Source organism: Myotis daubentonii, chromosome 14, assembly GCF_963259705.1.
Source record: "Myotis daubentonii chromosome 14, mMyoDau2.1, whole genome shotgun sequence".
NCBI classification, from domain to species: Eukaryota; Metazoa; Chordata; class Mammalia; order Chiroptera; family Vespertilionidae; genus Myotis; species Myotis daubentonii.
The window spans coordinates 44,214,832-44,238,698 of NC_081853.1; the positions used below are offsets into that span (position 1 = coordinate 44,214,832).

At 40.5% G+C, this 23,867-nt stretch overlaps 1 long non-coding RNA gene across 2 annotated transcripts in view; it reads left to right on the plus strand.

The window, feature by feature from the left end:
* Positions 1–23,867, plus strand: part of LOC132215161 (uncharacterized) — a 155,114-nt gene that overhangs the window by 11,796 nt on the left and 119,451 nt on the right. The gene's annotated exons all lie outside the window — the stretch shown is intronic.

Below are 23,867 nucleotides of genomic sequence, written 5' to 3' on the forward strand. Positions count from 1 at the left end.
ATGGTACAGTGTTGTACACTTGAAACCTGTATGGCTTTATTAAACAGTGTCATCCCAATAAATTCAATTTTAAAACAAAGGCATTTGCCATTTAAAAAAATAATAAAGCATGTATACCTGTAAAAATTGAAAGAAAGAAAAAAAAAAAAGAGTGCTCCCAGTTTTATTTCAGTCCTGAAAAAAAAATCCGATCCATTTCATAAGGTGGAAAAGGGAGAATTCTCCAGAGAAGAAGGTTTGAGGTGTTCATTTACATTTCAGTACACAAGATGTCCATCTTTCTCAGCTAAATTGCAGTGCTATGGTTACCCAGAGGGCCAGGGTAGGGCTAACCCCTGGGAATAAGATCTGAGTGCAAACTCCAGTTTTTTCCTACGGTCTGTGAGAACCTTGGGCAAACCATGTGGACGCTCTGATTTGGATTCTCTTATCAGTAAGGTAACCAACTCCTTCAGTCCCGGGAAACCCTGGGTCCCAAATGAACCGGATCAGTTGGTCACCCTAATTACAAGATACATGGACAGTATCTGGACCATTACAGACTCTCAGGATATGAGAGCTGTCACTGTTGGAAGTGCTCTGGGGCATTTGATCCATGAGTCTGAAAATGACTCATAGCATTTCAGAACTAATGAGGCTCTGTGAATGATTCCAGGTTCTCCGAATTGACTTTTAAAAAATAGTTCAGAGCAAAGCCCTGGAGTCGAATTGGACAAATAGCATTGCCTTTCGGAAGAAGTGGCCGTAGAACTTTCCAAGGTAGCACCCCAACGCCTCCAACCATGAAGTCAGTGTGCTCCAGACCGCTAGCTGAGCCTCCCGAGCCGGAGAGGGGAAGGTACATTGGGAGAGTGCCTGCACCTGCAGGACAAAAATTGCCTCAACAAATAACTTTTTGAAAATTGCATAGTTGGTAGGGTCTACTGATCAGACTCAGTATTTCCCATGGGACCCTCAATTGAGAAGAAACTGCTATTGTAGAGGAGGTAATGGCACTTGGGTGGTGTGACTTTGAATCCTGGCTGTGTCCTGTCTAACTGAAGTCTTGGATGAGTCACATTTTCTTTGAGCCTCAGAGTTGTCAACTGTGAAATGGGGATAATATTTTTACCTTTTTAAGAACTGTCTAGACTGGAAGTTCAAATTCAGTAGTACATGGGCAAAGCCTTTCTGTAAACCCTTACAAAAGGCTGAGTGTGTGTGTTTGTGTATAGTCTCTTTGGTTTTATTGGATAAATGAGTTTCCTCCCATGGTTTTCTATATCCTTTTTAAGAAAATGGGCAAACAAGTATCTCAATAGACTTAAAGGTGGTCATTACATCACTAACCGACCCTGATTACTTGCTCTCCAGCCCCTCTTCCTTGCTTGCTCTTTGGATGACAGTGATACTGGTCTTTTTTTTTTTTAAGTTTTTGGAGCTCACCCTGCCCAGAGCTTTTGCCCAATCCATTTCCTTTGCTCTCCCTTGTTTCCCCTTTGCTTCCATCTTACTCAGTTAATTCTTTTTAGAAAATATATTTTTATTGTTTTTTTTACACAGAGAGGAATAGAGAGTTAGAAACATCGATGAGAGAGAAACATTGATCAGGTGCCTCCTGCACACCTCCCTCTGGGGATGTGCCCACAACCAAGGTACGTGCCCTTGACCAGAATCGAACCCAGGACCCTTCAGTCTGCAGGCTGACGCTTCATCCACTGAGCCAAACTAGTCAGGGCTTACTCAGTTAATTCTTAGTCAGCCTTCAAAATTCAGTTCCACACCTCAAGGAAGCTTTTCCTTGAAACTTTCCCTACCTAGCCATTATGTTAGGTCTCTGCTGATACATATCATACATTCTAAATTGTGTAATTAGCTGTTTAATATAAGCCATGAGGATAGGGACTGGGTCTGTCTTTCATGGCTAACTTCCAACCCTAACATAGTACATTACATGTAGTAGACCTTCAAATATATTTCTGAGAATAAATTTTGGTATAAAGACGCTCATTTGACAATCTTTTACCTGGTACCTACTTTCTGGCCCAGGATGGTCCATGACCTTATATATCTCACATTCTAGTGGGGGAGACATACTAAACAAGTAAACAGCTGACTAAATGCAACATATAAATAAGCAACCGAATAAATAATCTGACATCAGTAACCCCTCGGTTGTCTGGCTGCAGGCATACATTTAAAACCACTGCCTAGCCATATTTATAGGCGAGTATTCATTCATTGCAGTAAATAAATAACCATAATCCAGTCTGCTTCTCGAATTACCATCTATCTCATGGCCTTGAACCTGGTCGCCTCCTCTGCTTCCCTCTATGTTCTCTACAGAATTGAAGTTCTGCTCACCATACTGGCATTGAGAAATCACAACACATGTGCCACCAACTCAGACATCGCTAATTAATCACAGCACTCTTTCCCAACGAGTTAGCCTTAGCTTTGGAAGCAGGCCTTCATTAACAGTCAGATGGCCTGCAAGATGAAACTGTGGGGCTGTCCTTGCTCTGGGCATACAGCTTTCCTAGCAATGCCTCCTCCCTTGCCTGGGCCAGACATTCAGTCCTCAGCACTCCCTGCTTCCATTTTTAGACTTTTCTTATCCAATGTGTAGTCAGTGGACACATGTGGCTATTTAAATGTCAATAAAATTAAATAAAATTAAAAACTCAGTTCTTCATTTGAACTAGCCATACTTCAAATGTTCAAAAGCCCTTGGTGTAATGGCTCCCATGTTGGGTGGGGCAGATATGGAACATTCCTATCATTGAGGACAGTTCTACTGAACAACAGTGTTATAGACTGGAAAGCCACCTCTCCTGCCTGCCCCAGCCATTGTTGATTGAAATCTCTCTGAGATGCTCTGAAACTAATCCGTTGACAGGGATGGAGAGTTTCCAAATTCCTGGGGTTTGCTTTTAGCTTCTTGGTGAATTACTTACAAATTGTTTTTGAATGACCTATATTGTGTATACTGGCTGCGTAGCGCAAGCTCTCATTCAAAAACTTTGGCTAGTGGTGTTGCTATTTTTCCTTAGGTGTTCCACTGAATCTTGGTATTTGTGTTTGACCATTCTAGAAAATAGTTTCTGGTAAAGTGGTTCAAGAGATGGCGTTTCTGTTATCCTAGTTCAAAGTCTTCATTAGTGGGTGGTTGAACCACTGGCTGAAGGGTCATTGACTCCTCCCCTTTGCCATTTACTGATGACTGCCTTCACACCCTGGGGATGACTATGATGGCGCTTGTCAGAGTACACAGGCAGAGAAATCTTGCTGAAAGCCCAAATCTGATATCATCACAGGGCCCCTGTGCTTGTAACAATACAGGGAATAATTTTAAAGTCATATAGTAATGAATAGCCTTGGCCTGTGTGGCTCAGCTGGTTGGAGCATTGTCCCGTGCACCGGAAGGTCATCTGTTCAATTCCCAACCAGGGCATATACCCAGGTTGCTTTTTCGATCTCTTGATGGGGCCCCTGCAGGAGGCAACCTATCGGTGTTTCTCTCTCTCCCTTTCCCTTCCTCTTTCTCCAAAAAACAAACAAACAAAAAGAATTAAATTTTTAAAAAGTATGTAATGGATAAACAGTACTAAGTTCTACCCTTAAGGTTTTCTATTATATCGCACTCAATAAATTTCCGAATACATTTTGGTTACTATTGGTTTCACATCTGGATAAATAAGAAAAAGAGAGGATGTGAAAAAGAAAAAGTCTGATAATGAAAACTACCTTTCAGCCCTTTATAGATATCTTTTTTTATTCACGGGTGAGAAAAGTGATCTTTGTTAAGGCAGGAGGAAGGACTGGGAGTTAGTCCTAAAAGATTCTAATATGGAATTTGCTGTGCCTTTGTCTAGCACTTTACATGAGTGTCAGTAGGGAAAGAGATGGGAAAATGGCCCCAGGGTGGATTTGGCGAATTTCCTCCCTGTTAGCTGGGATGAAAATTTGAATGACACCTTGAAGTGATTTAAAACTCTTTAATTTACACATCCAGTTAGCTGGAAGGCCCCTAGGCATCACATTCAGAATGTAATAGTGCATGGGAAAGATGAGAGTGAGAGATCTGAGCTCACCTTCCTCCATCCCAGCTGTGGCAGATAATCTGGACCAGGGTGTGAGAATGCAGGTAATAGAAGAGAACAGTAACCAAGAGAGAAAAAGGCATATGGCCAAGCCCATAATAAAGATACCTTTTTTGGTATTTTTTTTATGTACCATTTAAACAAATATTAAGCACACAGAGGTACATTTGGCAAAAATTAGAATTGTAGCCAAGGCAACCACAATTGCCCATTAGTCATTACCTTTTTTCCCCTTCATGTTTGAGGTAAGGACAGGATGCTGGAGTTCATTTTAGAGGCTTGGGAATCAGGGAGGGTTCAGTTTTCACCACTGAGATGTTGCAGGTGAAAAGATGGAATTGTGGCCTGGCTGGTGTGGCTCCATGGTTGAACGTCAACCTATGAACCAGGAGATCATGGTTCCATTCCCCCTCAGCGCACATGCCCAGGTTGCGGGCTGGATCCCCAGTAGAGGGTGTGCAGCAGGCAGCCGATCAGTGATTCTCTCTCATCATTGATGCTCCTCTCTCTCACTCTCCCTTCCGCTCTCTGAAATCAATAAAAAATATATTTTTTTAAAAAGGTGGAATTGTGGCATTTGTGATGTCAACAGCTTCAAGCAGCCCGAAACCTGGAAAGGTGCATGTACAAAGAGCAAGAGTACAAATAACTAGTGGGCTTTTAATTCCTGGAGACCTCCTTACCTTAACCATTGGATCTTCCCATGCTCACTAGTCAGAAATGTGTAGGCATTGCCTGTCTGTTGGGCTAACAAAGGCATTCAGCTCATGCTATTGTCAGAGAATGAAACTCCCCTGTCATTTGGGGGAAGCGAGGTTCTTGGGGTGCAGCTGAAATAAGAATTTTCAGAAGCCCCCAATGGGAGGATGAAATGTGGAAGAAGACTTTATTGGCAATGGGTTACATTTCTTGGGTTCCTGCAGCAGGGGTCAAGCAGGGGTCACAAGAGTCAGGTGCCCCGGAGCCAAGAGAGAGATAGTGGCTTCGTTGTCTAGAACAGTGGGTCTCAACCTTCCTAATGCCGCGACCCTTTAATACAGGTCCTCATGTTGTGGTGACCCCCAATTTCTTTGTTACAAATTGAACATAATTAAAGCATAGTGATTAATCACAAAAACAATATGTAATTACATATGTGTCTTCCAATGGTCTTAGGCGACCCCTGTGAAAGGGTTGTTCGACCCCCAAAGGGGTCGCGACCCACAGGTTGAGAACCACTGGTCTAGAAGTTTATACTTTTAGGTTTGCACTCTTGCAATGGCCATGCCCATCCTGGTCAATTACCTGTTTCCAGGAGTGATTGACATGAAAGCATTTCCCAGGTCACTCAGACCTTACTGGGCATGTGTCTAAACTGCCTTTGTCTAGTTCCTCCCCCCATTAATCAGAGAGGGTGGGGAGGGGTGAGGGTGGGGCTGATGGGAGATAAACTTGGAGAATGTTTAATGGGACTTTTTGGCAAAGCTGTGTACATGTCATGTCTATATCTTTTGGTCTCCCCTTTCACTCCTTTCCTGTTAAATAACCAGATTATTACAACGGCATCAGTGCTAGCTCAGAGTCCCAGCCAAAATGCTGGACAGTCACTTGTCCATTTTCTCTTCTACTTTCAGCTTCCAGGCAATTTTGGAATTCAAAGGAAGCTCCTCATTTATGGCACAGTCCCTGAATTCTGCGGGGATTTGGTATCTGGGGTAATGTCAATGTGTCAGATGTTGTTTTGCTGGTGTGTATCCCTCTAGTGAAGGAGGATGAGGTAGAGAAAAAAGGAAATCCTTGAGGAAAAAGCAATATCGAAGATCTAACGTTTCACTGCTTCTGTGATGTTGAAAATATACGTGAAGTCTCCGTTATTTCGATGCATCAGTTTAATGATGGCCTAGAGCTGAGATTTGCATCTCCGAGGCTGTCAGCTATAGAGCTACAACAATAAAGTAGCACCATACACTTCATTTCATTATTTAGTTTTATTTTCCCCTTTTGTGTCCTTTGTGTTACAGCTATCTTCAAAAAACAGAAAGATCTATAAAGAGTTAACTTCATGCTGCGTTAAGTACTAAGTCCTAACCCTCTTCAGGGCTAAACTGGGTATCTGTTTAGTGCCAAGTAGGTACAACAGAGTCCTACAAAGTAATGTTCCAGCTGAGGGTCATACCACTCTCTGAAAAATTGCCTGGCTTTCTACTGATGATTCATCAGAAAAATGAGCATAGTAATTGAATTGGGGACTTAAAAGGATCACAGGAAAACAACTGTGTTCAACTGTTGGCGCTGTCGTAAGAAATTCTGTTCATGTGCATTAGGTAAGGCAATCCTCTATTGCAGTGGTCCCTTTAGCAAGTGCAGGCTACTTAGTTTTTCATCCTGATCAGTTACAAGAGGCTGTCCATCATTGCTGTTGAATCAAAGCAGGGTTTGGAAATACCGAGTTGAAAAGCGCATCTCCCTGTAGATGTCTGAGATGCCTTCTACATGTTGATGAGATTTTGGGAAGGAAATCTGGGTATGACAGCACAAGATGACAATCAGAGAAACTAGCACAGATGAGTTTTCAGAGGAGAGAATTGGTCTCCTTTCCAGCGTGGCAGTGATAACTGTGACAGGGACATGTAGCCACTTCACTGTGGAAGGGACTAGATTTAGCTTCCAATTGTATGGATAGTTGGTTTGCATAGGTTGAATGAAATAATCGCCTTTTGGCAACTTAAAGGTCTACTGCTCTCCAGAGCAATGTTTCTCAACCGGGGGCAATGTTGTCCCCCCACCACCACTGGGGACATTCAGTAATATCTGTAGACATTTTTGGTTGTCAAGCATGAGTGAGGTCTCCTGGCATCTAGTGGATTGAGGCCATGGATGCTGCTACATATCTTGCAATGCACGAGACAGCCTCCTACAACAATGAATCATCAGGCCCCAAATGTCAGTAGTGCCAAGGTTGAGAGACCCACATTTAGAGAGTGTTCTAGATCTGTGGGTCTAGAAGACTTGGCATATGCTTCAATTTTGAGGGGAAGGGTTAAGCACAAAATATCTAAGGCCTTTTCTTATTAAGGAGTTTTCAGGACCCCCAAATCTGTGAATTCATCCTTTCGCCAGATCTGATTTGAAAAGATGAGTCTGAGAAGAAAGTTCTTTGCAGCCAAAATTCCAAGCATTGTCTTAAAGCAAAGACACTCACTGAGACTCTTTCCGTTGCCTTGAAGGTGGATGATGGGAATTCTCCTCCCTAAACATAATTTTCTTAGGCTATAACAAAGATTTTCTCTCTCAGTGCCAAAATATATACGCTTCATGTTTCCAAATCAGTGAATCCAAATCCTATAGCTGTTATACTCTTATTAAATTTTGCTACAAGCATGTTCCTATCTTGTACAATATGGATTAATCCATGCTCATGACTTTTCAAATCAAGAAAAACATTGTATTTCAAGTAGTTTACACATTTTCTTTTTATAAAAACAATATAAGGCTAAGAATATTTATCCCTGTAAAGTATCGGTGACCAACTAAATAAATCATGTTGGAAGAGAGATGACTACTTAAACCCACCTTCTGGGTTTAAAAACTGTTAAACAAGGGTACAAGCAGTCCAAAGTCATTTTTTTAAAGGACATACTTGGTTAAGAAGGAAAATTCTGTTTACTCCACTCCAAATCTTGCAAGATTTTATTTACCGAACTTGTTATTTTCTCTTTATTGAAACAAGAAATTAACTATGTCTGCATGAGATGGCCAGGGAAAGAAAGGTCCCACATCAGTTTCCACATTGTGAGCTCAGACCAAAAAGTATAATACTTTCTTTCAGGAGTTGGCAAACTTTTAATGCAAAGGGCCAGATAGTAAATATTTCAACTTTGTGAGCCATGCGGCTTCTGTCTCCACTACTCAACTTCACTGTTGCAGTGTGAAAGCAGCTGTAGACAACCCACAAATGAGTTGATGTGGTTGCATGCCAAAAAAATGTCTTGATAAAAACAGGCATTGGTTCCACTTTGGCCCTCAAGCCCTAGTGTCCCCACCTCTGCTTAATTGAACCCAGGCAGTTTTATCATGGGCAAAGGCATCATTCCTGTTACGTTTTTGCAATGGTGAGGATTATTTATGGAAGCCCAATACGATCTTCAAAGCCTCTAGGTTGGGATGATTGCAGGATGTACTTATGTGTTGGTCCACACACCCTCAACAGCATAATAGGCAAAGAAGACTGCCCCCACCTCCCCCCCCACACACACTCACAAATTGATTTTGTTAAAAAGTGCACCAATGTTCATGGAAATTGTCTAATAGGGCCTGTCAGCTTATTATAAACATACCAGTGATTTTTTTATTTCATTTATTTTTTTATCCTCACCCGAAGGTATTTTTTCCATTGATTATTTTAGAGAGAGTGGAGGAGAGGGAGGAGGGGAGAAGAGAGAGAGAAACATCGATGTGACAGACACACATTGATTGATTGCCTCCTGCATGCTCCCCGACCAGGGTCGGGGATTGAGCCTGCAACCCAGGTACGTGCCCTTGACTGGGAATCAAACCTGTGACCCTTTAGTCTGTGGGTTGATGATCTGACCACTGAGCAACTGGCCAGGGCTACTACATAATTTTAAATATTTGCTAGATTTCAGAATTGGTGAAGAATCAGGTTGGGGGAAGAAAGAAATGAGTCCTTTTCCCTGCAGGCTAAAGCTGCGCTGTGGACTGCTGGTCAGAGTAGTGGATCTCACCCCACAGTCATCAGACGTTGCTTGGCTCTGACCTTGGCAGCATATGATAAGTATGGCACTGCCTTACTCCCTGTATTCTGGGTCCTCCTGATATACCTTTTCTAATGTGGGTTCTGTTATTAGGCCCTGTCAATGTGTCAGCTAATATAATGTAAGAGGGAGCGACAGTTCGCACAAACTGTAAAGAGAGAAATGAGCCACCAGAAGTTCCTAGCTCTCTATTCCTCAGTAATCACGCCACTGTGATCAAACACTGTGACACTTCCAACAAGCCAGACAGTCACGAAGTGGAGGCAATGAGAGGTTTCTCCCCACCTCTTAAGTGCCCTCAGTCAAGAAAGATAAAAAACCGGAGTAGTTTTGTGTGAGAGTTCTCAATCATGGGGCGGGAGGCACAGTGTGCCGTGGAACGCACAAGCGTAAAATTGCCCCGAAGTCTTCATTTTATGTGAAATGTGAGGCTCTTAAGAAATAGTCCCTGATTTCTTGAATGAAATATCCACTATGTTTCTCGTTTCAATTAGCCAGGTTTTCTTCAATTCTACCAGTCAACACACACACACACACACACACACACACACACACACACACACACACACACACCACACATCACACACAAAAAAGCAACGTTAAAAATTGGCTTTTCACACGATCCAGTGACAAGTTCATGAGTAAAAGCTTTCCTGTCTAATTAAAAGTAGCCTGTTATGCAAAAAGAACTAATTTCATTAGGCTCGTTTGAGGAAAACTCAATATAATGCTTACATGTCTGGCGCAATCCAGTCTTCTATTTCCAGGAAGCATGAAAAATAGACAAAGCTTTTCAACCTTAGTTAGAGCTGGCTTTCTCTTCTCTTCCATTTCCGTCCCTTCCCCAACCATAGATAAGTAATATAATTAAATAAACAAACATACACAAAACAAGCTAGTGAATTAATCATCTATTGCTTATGTAACAAATTACCCCCAAATTTAGCAGCTTAAACATCAATAAACTATTATTTCACACATTTTTGTAGGTCAGGGAGTCAAAGAGCATATGTGGGTGGCTCTAAATGAGGGGCTCTCATGAAGTTGCAGTCCACAGATGTCAGCCAGGGCTGCGGTGATCTGAAGGCTGGACTGGGGCCGGATGATCAGTTTCTAATGTGGTCCCATCATGTGGCTGCCAAGTTAGTGCTGGTTGTTGATAGGTGGATTGAGTGCCTCGCCATTTGAATCTCTCCTTTCGATGTAGCAACTGGTTTCTCCCGGAACAAGTGATCTAAGATAAAGGAAGGCAGAAGCCACATGTCTTTCTGAGTTTGCCTGGGAGGTCACACTCTGTCATGTTTGCAGTACCCTATTGTCACCCAGGTGAGCCCTGGTCAGTGTGGCAGGAGACAACACAGGGGTGAGAATCTTGGAGGTGGGCATCTAATCTATATCCAGTGGCTTGAAAAGATTCTTCGAGTTAGGACCTGTCCTTAGTTTTTATGTGTATGGAGATAGAAACTCCAGCAAACTTCCTTTTTAAACCTGTGGCGGCCATAATTAAGCTAGGCTTTTCACAAAAACAGAGATGTTGCCCTAACTGGTTTGGCTCAGTGGATAGAGCATCAGCCTGCAGACTGAAGGGTCCCAGGTTCGATTCCAGTCAAGGGCATGTACCTTGGTAGCGGGCACATCCCCAGTAGGGGGTGTGCAAGAGGCAGCTGATCAATGTTTCTAACTCTCTATCCTTCTCCCTTCCTCTCTGTACAAAATCAATAAAAATATTAAAAAAAAAAACACAGAGATGTTAAACTTAGCAAATATCTGATGGGCTCATATATTTATTTAGTTTTATTTATTTTTCTATTAATAGCACCTTTCAGATACATTCTCTGGAGTTGTAATGGATGCTGGTTGTTCAATTTAAAACAATTCTCCTAAAGGGTTACACTTACATATATTTTGCTTTACTTTTCATCTCTTGCTTAGGAATCCCAAGGTCTTACTGACTTATATTTTTCATATAACTTTCCGCTATGGAACCTGTTTTAGTAAGGAGAAGCTGAACTGCTATTAAAAGGAAAAAAAGACCTAAAGATGTATAATGTCTCAAACACAATACAACTTCATTTCTCACTCATGTGACAGTGCAAGCTCTATGTTCCGGATCAGTGGTGGCTTTCCTTCATGCGCTGAGCCAGGGACCTAGACTCCTTCCATCGTGTGGTCTGCCATCCCTGGTGGCCAAATTATTACTTGCATGTAGTTTAAGGAAGGGGTTAGCAGCCGTGGGCAAACTACGGCCCGCGGGCCGGATCCGGCCCCTTTGAAATGAATAAAACTAAAAAAAAAAAAAGACCATACCCTTTTATGTAATGATGTTTACTTTGAATTTATATTAGTTCACACAAACACTCCATCCATGCTTTTGTTCCGGCCCTCCGGTCCAGTTTAAGAACCCATTGTGGCCCTCGAGTCAAAAAGTTTGCCCACCCCTGGGTTAGAGTGTGGAGATGACAACACCACTTATGTTCTGCGGAGCGAGCTTGTCACAAACCATTGACTAGTCCAAGGTGACTGAGAAAGGTGATCCCTTGTGGGGCAGCTGTTTCCCAGAGACAAGTTTATTCTCTTGAAGGAGGGAGGTCTGGGGTCAAAATGGATTTTGATAAAGAGGCAACCATTTGTACTTGAGATTTTCATGCTCCTGGGAACTGACATTTTATGAGAACTGAAATTATGCATAATGTGAAATTTTGTGACAAAAGTTAAAATTACTTCACTTGATAAGTAAAATATAAAATAATGTGAACCCATTCCCATAGTAAAATTTTCAACAAGAGCCCTAGCTGGCTTGCCTCAAGTGGATAGAGCATTGGCCTGCACACTGAAAGGTCCCTGGCTCAATTCTGGTCAAGGGCACATGCCTGGGTTATGGGCTCGATCCCCAGTGGGAGGGTGTGCAGGAGGCAGCTAATCAATAATTTTCTCTCATCATTGATGTTTCTATCTCTCTCTCCCTCTCCCTTTCTCTCTGTAATCAATAAAAATATATTTTAAAAAATTTTCAACAAGAGTCACACAATTTCACACTTGGTGGCCAAGTGCATTGTAAACTGTTTACACTGTTGATGAATGGGTGGGCACCAATTTGCACTGATCAACATAAATGACCACCATTCCTTTTCAAGATCATTCTAGAATAATGTGAGGTCTTGGAGATATCAACATTATCATAAGACATAATCAGTCTCTTTTACCTAGAGTGTTCTTGGATTTATACTCATGGTACTGCTCCTTCTAATCTTCTGGCTTGTTTATCTAAACCACTTCCTTTGACCCCAGTGTTAAATGGTCAGCATCTAGTTGAGGTACTTCTGAGCCATTGTTGTTGACACTGCTTTTCTAATTGTCATTGTCATCATCAGCAACACCACTTACCCAGCACTTACTGGGGCCAGGCAGTGACCTAAGTGTTTTGCTTATCTCTTATCTCATTTAATAATACTCACAAAACCTTATAAAGTAAGTGTATTACCCTCATTTGATAATTAAGCTAAATGAGTTTCAGAGACAGTTAATGGTGGATCTGAGATTTAAATATAGTCTGTCTGTTACATGGCTCGTGCCCTTTCTTCCACCATATGATGGACTAGAGTCCATCAGACTAGAGTCTTATAAGTACATTTGACTTTTGGTCTCATATCTCCAGGCTGACTTAAATCACATGTGTCTTGATCCTTAAATCATACTGTGGAGGTATTTTCCTCTCTTTTGCAATCATCTGTGATCCCAAATATGGCCTCTTCACTTCCAAACAGAGGCATTTTATTTCGTGTGATGTCTTTGCAAACTCACAGATACATTAAGGCTAAGCAAACTTTTCCTTTTTTTTGAATGTGAGTCTCCTTTTTTTGAATGAATTTGCAAGCGTCTTGAGGAAAATGGAGTATTGGGCAGTAACCATTTTGGCTTTAGAGAGGAGACTCCAATCTTCTGTAACAAAGAGTGAAGGATGGATAACTCTTGTCAGTTTAGAAAGACTTCATCTATTACCACCTTTCTCAAGGCTTTTTATTCTATCCCACACTACCAGCTCTTCAGTAAACTGGCAAATGGATACAGCTGATACGGATTTTCTCATTTTTTGGGTTTTCAAGCCCAAGGTGTCTTCAACAGCTTTTTTCTCAGTCTAGCCTTATTGAGTCAGTCTTCAAAAGTGGTGAAGAGAACAAACTTTCAACACAGACAGCTCTGACTTGGAATTCTGGCCCAAAAACTTCATAACTGTGTGTGATGTTTGAGAAATTACTTAATTTTTCACTACATCGGTCTTCAGTTCTGCAAATAGAAATGATGATGCCTAAAGATTAAATAAGGCAAAAGAAATAAAAATACTCAGTACAGTTTCAGTAGACTGGTAGGTCCCTGGATAGTTATTGCTACATTAACTTTTTCATAAAAATAGCAGTTAGAATGTAGCAACAGTCAGTGTGAAAAACAGCTAGAAAAACCAGGGTTGATTTTTCTCACCTAATAATTCTGGAGATTGGTGGCTGCTAGTGATGTTAAGTCAGGATCTCAGGGCTGGAATCTCTGTGATTCTCTTGGCTTAGACCTAATGTTGGCAAGATAACATCTGCAGCTCTAGATATCATATCTCTGTGTGAGGTCAGAGGAAGAGGGAGGTGTCAGCTATGCTTTTTTCTACTGTTAGGAAAACACAAAAGCTGTGCCGAGATTCCCTAGCAATTTTGCACTGACATCTCATTGGCCAGGCTGTGCCAAATGAGCATCTCTAGCTGCAAGAGAGATTGGGTAGGGACTATTTAGCTTTCCCAGCTTTAACAGAGGACTTGGGCAAGAACCCTATTTATAGCCTCGCTTGGGGGTAGGGGCAGCATGGGAATGGGGTATAAGGAGTATAAAAGAGGAATGTGTATGATGTTGTGAAAACATGGTAGAAAAAATGATTACATAGGAGTGGGGCTTGAGGCTTAGAGAGAAAATATTGTTTGAGAAAGATGCTAGAGAATGGATAATGGGCAGGGAAAAGGAGTTTCTAGGCAGTAGAAATGAAATGGGATGCAGTGATACATGGGTATTGCATGTGTTTCCTGTGTGGGACTTGGTAGAAAGTTGGTGGGTGGAGAGAGAGAGAGAGAAAGAGAGAGAGAGCGAGAGAGAGAGCGAGCGAGAGAGAGAGAGAGAGAGAGAGAGAGAGAGAGAGAGAGAGAGAGATGGATGGTGATAGTGGGGAATATTATATTAAGACTGGAGCATAAGTTGGCACTAGACTTTAAAGGGCCTTGTGCCTAATGAAAAGCAGTTTGGACTTGATCCTGCAGGTGGGGTATACACTAGATGGCTTTTCATAAGGATGTGATAATGAACTTATGTTTTGAACTGTAATGAAGAAATATTAGATGCAGATTAGCAATGATGGCGCATTGAGTTAGGGCTGTAAGGAAAAATGAGGAGATAGCAGATATCAGAAATATTTGTGTGGTGGACATGACACAACTTTTCCTGAATTGCTTAAGACTAACAGAGAGGGAGGAGTTAAAAAGTTTAGCTTGGGTACATGATGATGCCATTGAATAAAAAGAAGGAATCCTGGGAAAAGAGCCGGCTGGAGGGGAGAGGGTAATGACTTTGGTCTTAGATGTACTGTATAGAGTTGAAAGGTTCTATAGGACTTCTGGAGATGGGACATTTAATTCCCAAGGTCAGGAAGGTGAAGTTACAGAGTAATAAGTGAGATTAGCTTAGGGCAACATACACAGTGGTGAAAACCAAAAGTGAAAAGACAGATGGAAGAAACTGAGAGGTTGTGGCATTCTAGAGGAGCCAAATGCTTTAGAGAAGTCATACAGAGCAGAAGTGATTCTAAGCCCTCATTTAACTTTTTATTTGCCATGTCTCTGATATGTCCCCCATTTTGGAAGGTACCCTTGTCTAAACCCTAATTCTTTGTTATTTGAAGTGCTGCACCTTTCTTTGTAATTTTGTATAAAGTAGAAATCTTCTTTAAGACAGTGTTCAAAACTGAAGTAACTACTAGATTTTTTCTATTACAAAAGCAACATATGCTCATTGTTAGAAAAATTAGAAAATACTGATAGAAAATAAGAAGAGCAATGCTCTCACAGTCCCACCACCAAGCAATCACCACAGCCAGGATCTTGGTGTGTATTTTTATAGACCAGTTTTTTTAGACAAACACACAATTCAACATAAACTAAAATACCCTGTAAATTAATCAAGTAGTATTGTAGCCTACTTTCTTAAATAACACAATATACTGTATCATAAAAATATTTCTGTGTTAATAGGCATCTAACAGCATTACTTTTCATGGACGAATAAGAGTTCACTCAATGTACATGTAATTTTAAACAATTATTCTCTTAAAGTTGGATGTTTAGGTTGTTCCTAGTTGTACCCTATTATAAACAGGGCTGCAGTGAACATCCTTGAAGGTACATGCTAGGACACGTTAGTAGATGGATGTCAATGTTAGGAAGCATCTTTAGGATAAATGCTTAGAAAGGAATCACTGGGTCTCTCGAAATCCTTTTGAGATTTGGTCTCAGTTTCCTCCCACTCTCCACATGGCTCTCTCGGAGGCTCCTGGAGGACTTTTCCTAGCCTCCTTACAGTTAATACAAAGGCACCTCTTTGCACTTCTCTGCATGTGGCTTATTCTCATGCTGCAGCCGGTTTCCTGGGGAGTCACCAGTGTTTGGAGTGTTGTGACAGGAGAACCAGAAGCAACGGTCCAACAGAACAGTGGCTCATCCCAAAGAGCAACTTGCTAATACATTTCTAAGAAGGGACGAGCTCCTCACTGAAGCAGGATCAGCAGTTATCCTCTGAAATCAACAACAACAACAACAACAACACAACAACAACAAGAGGTTAAATCTCTTAAGTTACCTGGATGAAATCATCTCCTGGTAGTGTAGGCTATTGAGCTTTGAAATGCATTCCTGGCTGTGACTTCAGAGTCTTAATCTCGAGATCCTTAAGCATTTTCAGAATCTCTTTTGACAGAAGTGGGTAAGTAAACTTGTGTTAGAATGAGGTGTTCCTCTCGGTGACCTCTCTGGGCGATTGCTAAGTGTATGAAGTCACTCTTCAACCTGGGAGATGTGCCATTACCCAAGGTTTATTGTACTTTGTTCAAGTGATTATCATTTAAGCCCGTTTTCGGTGTATGTTGGTGTGACTCATTCCGTAGAGTAGATTGAAATCTGAAGTTATTTTTCCACTTCAATTCTTTTGTCCACGAATAGTGCTTCTGTGAGAAAAGAGATCAGTGGTGTTTATCGTTGCTACTTTTGTTTTCTTATAGCTGGAAGCTTTTTCTATCAATACAGATTCCAATTCTTTATGAAAGATCAGATTTAGTCACATGTAAGCTGTACGTCCAGGGTTACTCTAAATGACACCATTTTCAATCTCCTGCAAAACTCACTTCGATTCTCATCTGTTTCTTCATTTTTTTTTTTATATTTTGGGCTTTCTTTAGAAATATTTTCCTGTTTCCTCTTTCTTTGGGGCTAAATGCCTGAAGGAGAAAGTATAGGCAGCCAGCTGAATATTTTTTGCCTCTAAATAAAAGATCACAGAAGGTGCCTCAGGAGATTTAGGCCTCAGCAAAAGTAAAACAAGCATTTTTATTCACTCTTCTGGGACGATTTTACATTTGGGGGGCCTTTGTGAGCATCCCCTTCCTATCCTTTAAGTATTTTGTCCGTGAGAACTAATTTAATTTTCTAGTGTTACAGTGATAGACAAAGTGAGATTAACACATGAAGGTAGGGGTTTTGATTCAGGGAAATATGACCATCTCATGTGGGGTTTTCACGACAATTCACTGAATACAATTTGCTGAATGTATTTAGTGTCACTTCTGAAACCATGAACTAAGTCCAAAGTTGTGAAATGAGGAAGTGGGAGTTAATGATCACTACAATTCTGCATTTTTAATGGAATCACTCAGTGACCAACTCATAGGAAGAAAATACTTACTTGGTTGAGGACCCAGCAGGTAGACATGGGGCATGTGGGAACAATGAAATGTGAAAGGCAAAAAATTAGGGCTAGGGCCCCTATCTGCTGGGAGTTGGCAGGTTCAGGGAAAGCCGAAAAGTTGGGTGAAATGTAGACTCTTTTTTTTAATTCAAAAAATCAATTAATTAATTAATTAATTCATTCATTCAATTGGCACATACCGGTTTTATTTTTTTTAATTTCTTTATTGATTAAGGTATTACATATGTGTCCTTATCCCCCCGTTGCCCCCCTCCCATCCCCCCACTCATGCCCCTCAACCCCTGTTGTCTAGGTCCATTGGTTAGGCTTATATGCATGCATACAAGTCCTTTGGTTGATCTTTTCCCCTTACCCCCACTCTCCCCTACCTTCCCTCCGAGGTGTGACGGTCTGAAGAGAAGCATGTAGACTGTTTTAGAGTGTGTGAGTGTTGTCCTTTCCCCATGTTAGGCCCCTCTCTTGTTTTTTGTTCATTTCACACCTTTAATCCTTGACACACCTTAACCCTTTTCAACTCTCCTTTTCCTCATAAGCATCTACTCTAATTATGTTGTCCTTGAAAATACATATAAAATATGTCACCTTTGTTCTTAGCAAGGCCTGCCCTCAAGAGAAACCATTTCTCAGAGCCTCACTTACCTGGGGGAAGGGAAGCCCCTCTTGCCTTTCTGCCTCACCTGAGGGGTGGGGTGAGGACTGAGAAGCATGTGCAAAGGTCACAGTCGGGGACACAGGCTCACTGAAGGCTGAGACCTACTCATAAAACTATAGAATGTTTCCCCTTCCCAACCGCTCCCCACCTCATCACCAAAGACCTATTTACTACAGTTCCTTTTACCTAGTGCATCACGTCCACCTTTCACCAAAAAATGACAAGGCATACTATCAGCCAAAAAACAAAAACAAAAACAAGAGAGGGCAAGCATCAGAATCAGACTCAGACTTGCAGGGTGTTGGAATTATCAGACTGGGAATCATAACTATGATTAATATGCTAAGGGCTCTAATGGGAAAAAGTAGACAACATACAAGAACAGATGGATAATGTAAGCAGAGAGATGGAAATCCCAAGAAAGAATCCAATAAGAAATGCTACAAATCAAAAACATTGACACAAATGAAGATGCCTTTGATGGACTCATTAGGAAAACTTCCCTAAGTGAGTCTAAATGTTATGAGTGCATTCAAATGTCACTTTTGAAATTATATACAAGTCTAAACGTTATTATTTCTGTGAAAAACCTGGCTTTTTACCTAATATTTTTCAGGTTATGGATGTTCTTGAAGTCTACAATGTCCAAGGAAGATTGCTTAAGAAGCAATAGGAAGGGGAAGAGAGCATAGCATAGTGACTTTGGATACAAGATGTGCAGTGGAGAAATTATTTGGTGAAATATATTTTTACCATAATGAAGAAAAATTCAGATTTTGGCGTGAAGGATTCTGACATTAGCCATAGAATTTGGATAGCTAAAATTGGGGAGGTGTAACTATGAAAATTATAAGAAATAAAATGTTTTAAAATACCAAAATATTTTACTTATGATTTGCAACACTTTTTTGGTTAGTATGTTGTATTCACATCTTCTTTTTCCCGAGAAAGCTTGCATTTCATGCGTTATGGTTGCTTGATTTTAATTGACAATAGCCATTAACTATGTCTGATTTATGCAGAGATTGCAAATTCTAAAAGAAGTAGGAATAGAAAAGAAATATGTTAGAAGCATTTAAAAATATTTAGGATAGTAGCAAGGCACATAATTGACTTTTTAAAAATTGGGATCATCATTTGTGGAATATAAAGAACAACATAGGCTGATGAACAGGGACAGATCCAAAGACAGAGAAACATCGATCAGACTATTAATCCCCAGAGGGAAAGTAGGGGAGGGTGGGAGTAAGGGGAAGAGATCAACCAAAGGACTTGTATGCATGCATATAAGCCAAACCAATGGACATGGACAACAGGGAGATGAGAGCATGAGTGTGTGTGTGTGGCGGGGGGTGAGAATGGGGGTTAATGGAGGGGATGAGGACACATTTGTAATACCTTAACTAATAAAGAATTTAAAAATAAACAAAAAAATAAAAATTGGGATCATCAAAAATTATGCTCTTATGCACCTTGCTTTTGTTAATCATACATTGTGGACATCTTTCTAAGTCACCAGGCCATCACAAATAGACTTGCCTCATTCTTTATCCATTTTATGGATATACAACAATTTGTCCAACCCCTGTCCTAGTTATGCCATCACCTATTTGTTTTTGGGAAGAGGGCTTTGGTAAACACAATTGCACATTATATCTTTAAGTAGTCATGCCAGTGCTTCAGTGGGGGTAGATTATAAATGTGAAATTACAAAGTCATGGATTGTGGACATTTAACATGATGAGAGTGACTGTCAAGTTCCCTCCAAAAAGGATGCCCCAGCCTCCTTTCCTCTAAGAGCAAAGTGCCCATTTCTCACACATTTGCCATCACACAACATTATTCATCATTTTAATTTGTGTAAGTCCAATAAGCTTTTCTTGGTATCTGGAGCCAATGGACTCAAAATGGTAGACTGATGATATGCATCTAACTGTTCTCTCATTCTTAAAGTTATAGGGAAAAGGTTTTAAAAAGAATGAAATTGTAAAGAGAACAAGTAAAGGCACTGCCAGTGGCTAACTTTTGAAAAACATGTGGGGGATACAGAACATACCATATATGATTGAACTGATGGGGAGAGCTCTATAGAAACCACAATCCAGAGCAACTTTAAGCCTGGAGTCAACAACAGCAGCTAGAGTGGCCCATGGAGCATAATCAAAGTTGTTCCTGTATAGACCGGTATTTCTCACAGCCTGCACATTTGGTCACTCCCCTAGTCCTTCATCAGAACAGCTTAGAGAAATGGGCTTTAGCCCTTGAACTAAAGCGAAAGGATTTTCCTAATGAAAGTGATTTATATTGGGAAAGATTCCAAGGAGAATAAAGGCATCTGTGGGTGAAGTGGAGAAGTGAATACAGGAAATCCAGATCTCCACAACAGACATTGCAAAGAAAAAAGAAAAGAAGAGAAAAGAAAAGAAAAGAAAAGAAAAGGCTGGTGTCAGGAAGGAAGTATAGCAAACTATCCCTAGAGTAATCATGGATGATCCCATATCCAGGATTCATGCCTGTTGACATGCTCCTATAATCTAATGACCTACTAAGAACCTGTACTCAGCCTTTCCATCTAAGGGAAAGATGCTTGTGTAAGCTAACTTTAAGACTTTAGAGTAAATACACACTGCCTCTCCTAAAATATAAATCCGCAGTGCCTCTCTTAAACCATATATTAAAAACTATAAATGGACAAAGTTTTAGCAGATATGTGATGAAAACCACAAGGAAAAGCCTGAGAACAAAGATGATCAGAACCATGCATCTAAATTAAATAGAAAAATTTAAGTAATGGGGAAAAAGTCAAATGTGTTCTTAGAGTAAATCAAGAGCTTTCATTCATAAAATTGGCAAGAGTTTCTGAAAACCAAAAGGTAGGTCACGACATTAAAAAAATGGATGGGCTAAATAATAGAATGGAACCAAAGACCATGTTGGTGTTCTTGAAAACAGTATCAAGGAAACTTTCCACACTGTACAGTAAAAAAAGTCAGGCAATTGGGAAACAGTGGTAGAAAAAGAAGCAGATGTCTAGGTATCCAACATGATTTTAATGGGAGTTCCAGAAGGAAAGAATAAGGAAGAATAGGAGAGAGGACATAGCTAAAATATACTAGAAGAAAAATTTCTTTAGCAAAATAAATATAACTCTTTAGGTTGACAGCTTCTAGTAGTTGCCAAACAGAATGAAAGAAAAGAAAACCCACTGCTAGCTTAGTGGACTTTTGTTGTTTGTCTGTTCAGCTTTTTTGGGGCCCTTTTAGTCACTAAGATGTCCTCTGCCATATGCTAGAATTGGCCAATTAATGCTTCTTGGGAAATCATTGTTGAAGCTGGGAGAGATTGAACCTTACTCCTTCTGAGGTCTCTAGTGCTTAAGGATCCAGTGATGGTGAAACAGCAAGGTACCATTTTTAAGGAGAGTGTCAGCCTGAGATAGAGTCCAACATATAAGATGCCAGGTCTGAGAGATAAGAAGAAAGGATCCAGACCTAATAACATTGTTTAAACCATCTGTATGGCCACATCTGATTTTATCACTACCCTTTGGGCTTTCCGTTAAGAACAGAATAGGTTAAGTTGGTTTTTTCACAAAAATCATAGTAATATATTTAATATATAGGGGAATTCTAGTACTCCAAGGATAAAGCGATGGTTTTAAAAGCTTCCAGAGACAAGGGAAAACAAATTCCTTATCAAGGTATAAGGGTTAGAGTGACATCCTACCTTCCGTCAGCAGCCCTGGATGGTGGAAGATAAGGGAGCAGTGTCTTCATAATGCTGGGAGGGCAGGGGAAGGTCTTGAAGCTAGGATTTTATACTTTGTCAACTGCCAATCAAACATGAAGGCTTTTGGATGCACAGAAATTTAGGAAGTTTGTGAAAAGATGGCAATAGGAAGTATTTCAGCAATATGAGAAAGAAATAAGGTGTAAGAGAATTCAAGGAAGGTCAGAGATCAGTTGGAGTGAGCACTTGAAATCCTCACCTCCAACTGGAAGTGATTTATGGATGATTCCTTATGTATCACTCTTCCCTGTTCTAAAGTGTATAATATCTACACATGTATAAAAATTATAAGCACGCTTCGTTAGTTTTCCATTTTTAGAGTCAACCTTTACCAACAAAGCACAGAAGAGTTAACAGTCTCTAAAGGCAAAATGTACTAGTACATGCCTTCAAGTGCCCTCATCACCACTGGGGACAAAGTGATTTCCTTTAAACAATTATGAAATAAATATAACTCTTCTGAGTAAAACTTGATGGAGTGGCATCTGAAGAGAGAAATGACTTTGAGTCCACATTCAAAATGGGGCGCAAGGGAGATGGGGACACATCAGTTGGGAACATCGTTGTCTTTGACCTGAGTAGCCTCCTTAGAAGGGAGCCTTAGGTGTGGCAAGTCGACTGGCTGGGACCAGCATTTGCTCCCTAGGAAGCATTTGGAGCATGAAATCATTCTCATTTTTTTCCTCTCAAGGACCCGTCCCCACCCAGTATGGAAGGTGTAGTTTTGTTGTTGAGGTGGTTTTGGTTAGAAGGTGCATAATGCTCTTACTTTTCTGGGAGAGAGGATAGGATGTGATAAAATGCCTTTGTAATGGACTGGTGCTTGTGTCTTAAATATTTAAAAAGTGACAGGGAAGGAGAAAGCTGAAATGTTCCCCTTTTGTTTTCTCCATTTGAAATTGGTGTGAAAGGGCTTAGCCTCATTTCAGAGAAATAAGAGTCTAACTCCCAAAGTGCATAAACAACAGAAAAGAGAAACAAAAAAAAATGCTAATTGGTGATTAAAGGAGCGTAGTTCAGTATTTTTTGACTGTATGGCAAAAGCTTACATTCTCCAGGATAAACGTTCCTAATGAGGTCCAAACACTACAGGGCAAAAAGAAAATGGGATAGTAAAGACTTTTTAATAATCTGAAATAGCTAGGGAAAATAAAGACAGTTTTAAGGCTTTTAAACGATATTGACTCAACTGGTTGAAAAATTTTGCCTAAATGTTAGGTTGTTTCTTTCTGCGCCAAAGGAAATAACCTTCTCTAAATCATCCTTTTCTCCTTCCATTTGCAAAATAGAACTTATAATTTGGCATCTTTGACTTAAGATATTTATTATAGGGTAAGGGAAATATGTAATCTCCAGGCCATTACATGGACTTCATCACAGGCTAGGGTTGGGCAAAGGAGAAGGGATGGAATCATTGTCAAGTGAGGAACCAAAGACAATCTCAGAGCTGTGCTCCTAAGAACAGGCACTCCGTTTTTGCTGAGTGTTGGCAAAGCACAACTTTATGCAGCCTGCACTCGTGGTGGGAGCATCATGAATGAAAGTTGTATAAGAAGAAGTGCAGAGAAACGTTTTAGAAAAAATTTTTTAAATGAATAATCCAAGAAATCTACATCTAGAAAGGAGTTCATGAAAAATGAAAAGGTGCTTAGTCAAAGGACATGGGAAGCAAAATGGGAAAGCAGAAAAGCCTTTTGTGGCTCTTATGTTGTATGTATGAACACTGCTAGGATAATGGTAGTGAATGGGCTTATAAGAGGAAACATTCTGGGGATTTATAAGTAATACCTCCTAAGATAGTTTTTAGAAGCATCTGTTAGTATATGACCCTCCCCCCCAAATGAGCAAACATATCAATGGACATATAGATGGTCCCTGACACACGATGGTTCTATTTAGGATTTTTCAACTTCACGATGGTGTGAAAGCAATATGCATTGAGTAGAAACCATGCTTTGAGTTTTCAATTTTGATTTTTCCCCCCAGGGTGGTGATATGTAGTATGATACTCTCTTGTGATGCTGGGCTGTGGCAGCAAGTTGATTTTGCCCAGCTGTAGGTTAATGTAAGTGTTCTGAACATGTTTGAAGTAGACTAGGCTAAGCTGTAATGTTTGGCAAGTTTAGGTGTATTAAATGCATTTTAACGTATGATATTTTCAATGTATGGTGGGTATATTGGGCTGTAACTCCATCATAAGTCAAGGAGCGTCTGTATTTGATTTATTTACACAGAAAGACTTGGAGTCTGTTGAGAGAAGGGGGTCATACCCAAAATAATAGCTGATATTTAGAGTCCCTACTCTGGGCCAGGCACTGTACTATAAATGCTTTTGGTGTATCATCTCATTTAATTCTCACTACAGTCTTAGAAAGTTGGGACTCTAGCAAATACCACCCACTGGGTGACTTCAACAACAGATATTTATTTCTCACAGTTCTGGAGGCTGGGAAGTCCCAGATCAAGGTGCTGGCTGACTTGGTTCCTGATGAGGGCCCGCTTCCTGACTTGAAGACAGCCACCTTCTTGCTGTGTCCTCACATTGCCTTTCCTCAGTGCTTAAGCATGAAGAGAGACTGCCTTCTG